Source organism: Dermacentor silvarum, chromosome 11, assembly GCF_013339745.2.
Source record: "Dermacentor silvarum isolate Dsil-2018 chromosome 11, BIME_Dsil_1.4, whole genome shotgun sequence".
Lineage (NCBI taxonomy): Eukaryota > Metazoa > Arthropoda > Arachnida > Ixodida > Ixodidae > Dermacentor > Dermacentor silvarum.
Window position 1 is genome coordinate 16,493,359 of NC_051164.1, and position 2,537 is coordinate 16,495,895.

Consider the following 2,537-nt stretch of genomic DNA (forward strand, 5'->3'; position numbering starts at 1 on the left):
TGCCCAGTTTCGGGATGTAAGACCCCGTAATTTAATTTCTTTTCAACGTGAGAATCTAGTCTTATGCGCGCTTCCTACTGCTCGAACAAGAATATGAATAGAGTGCCTACTGTACACAACCTGCAAGAGAGCTTGTCTGTGGGACTTGCACAGTGGCTTGGAATCTGGTTAGAAGTGAAAAAGTGCTGCAGGAAAAACTGTAAGTGAGTAAGTTATCGGCGTTTTCTGAGTTTTGAAAGCAACGTTTGGTTGATAGTTCTTGTGACCCATCGTTTTTCGAGAGGCAGATCAAGCTCTCATTGTGAAGTGTGGCGTCTTTGTTTCATTATTGCAATATTGCTATCACTTCAATCAATTTCTCAACTTATATTTAATATCTAAGGCACTTCAAGCCCATTGAAGGTGCGGCGAAAGGAGGAGGACGGGAGGAGGAGGAAAGAGAAAGGCAGAAGGCCGGGAGGTTAACCAGAACAACGTCCGGTTGGCTACCCTACACCGGGGAATGGGAAAGGGGAACACAAAGATGACAGGGAGAGAGAGGAGGGAAGGAAAGAAGAAAATTAACGGTCAGTTCACTGACGCGTGTGTTAGTGTACTAATACTCACAGACATTGACACAAGCACGTCGTTCTCAAGAAGCACAGAAGTGCCTTCACCGCTTTATGGGCCGACGAGCGATGGGGGCGGTGTTCCAGCAGCACCTGCACGGAAAGCGTCCGATTGTCCAGTTTTTTTTTTTTTTTTGCGCGTTAGCAAGTTCTTGTCTTTCTGGGGCATATCGGGGACAGTGGCACAGCAGGTGGTCGGTAGTTTCGTCGGTGCCGCTGACCTCGCATGCAGCACCGTCGCTCACTCCAATTAATGTAGTTTGGAGTTTGTAGTTTGGAGTTTTAATTAATCACCTTTGTGAAGGCAACTCCTAACCAAAGGCGACAGACAAGAGAAGCTTCACGTCGAGGAAGTCCGAATGGAGGTCGGAGTTGCAGTAAGGCGTTTAATCCATGCTGTCGTGTAAGTCTTAAGTTTGGCGAGTTCCACTCGGTGAGTGAGAGACTGCGTACCAGGTGTCGAAGCTGCCTTGCGGCGTCTGTCCTCGAAAGCGGAATGGCAACGCTGTGCTCTTCTTGGTGTGATGTGCAAGCAGCGTTATCTGCGGAATCATTGCCACTAATTCCGCAATGACCAGGTACCCATTGAAAGACAACCTGGTGGCCTTTTTGTTGGACGTGATGGTGAAGCTTCACGGTTTCGTATGTCAGCTGTTCATGACATCCGCGTCGGAGAACTGACTGCGTGCACTGTAATGCCGGTTTTGAGTCAGAAAACACAGCCCACTTTCTAGGTTTTTCCGAATCAATGAATTCTAGTGCACGACGCAGAGCCGTTAGTTCTGCCACCGTTGAGGTCGTAACATGCGATGTCTTGAACCGCAGTGTTATTCCTCGCGTTGGTATAACCACCGCGCCACCAGAACTGGACGACATAGTCGATCTATCGGTATAGATTTGCACGTGGTAGCTGCACATTTCATGCAAGATGAGTAAGCTCAGTTGTTTTAGAGCAGGGGCCGGTAGATCTGACTACTTCTGTAGTCCTGGAATCGTTATATGTACTGGTGGACGGCTCAAACACCATGGAGAAAACACTGGCTTGGCCGCGCGGGTGCGTACCCTAATGTAAACGACGCACGATGTGCAATGACAGTAGCGCTAAATGTCACCAGGTGGTGGGAAGGGGTCCTAGCATAGTGTCTGAGATGCGTACGCATTGTCTCAACGGTAATGTGCGTCGTGATTGGGTAATCCTGCGCAATGGCAATGGTTTCAGCCGTTGACGCACTGCGTGGTAAGCCAAGACATATCTTAAGAGCTTGGGCTTCAATGCTCTGAATCGTACGCAGGTTAGTCTTGCAGCTGTTGGATATTGCAGGCAGGCTGTACCGCAGGAATCCAATGAACAACACCATGTACAGCTGTAACATACCGTGTATAGATACTTCCCAACTCTTTCCTGCAAGGAACGTGAGCAGGTGATATATGGCAGTCAGCCGCTTTTTCACGTAATTCACGTGCGGAGTCCAAGACGAATACGACTCCCAAGAACCTGTGACTTCTGCTGTATGGAATAAGTTGTCCGTTAATTGATATGCCGTAAGCAGACATTGGCTTCCTGGTGAATGCCACCATTGCGCACTTTCCACATGAAATTTCAACTCCTTGTTGACGAAGGTAGCAAGATGTCATTGTGGCTGCCTTCTGAAGCCGAGCGCGAAGCTGAAGTGTTACACCTGCCAAATGTGGATGCATAGCCTACTATAGGAGGCTATGGTTTTAGTACATCGCCCGAGGAGCTCTAGCCCCACGCTGAATCTTGTTTCCGCTTTCACTGCTTGGAACTCCGGGCGAAACTGCCAATATTGATCAGGTTTTTGAAAGGAGAAACCCACTAAGAATAAAGAAAAAGAACACAAATTGAAGCGTTATCCGAAAAGTAGGCAGTTCTATTCATAGGCGAGACACGACATATGATGACGGCAC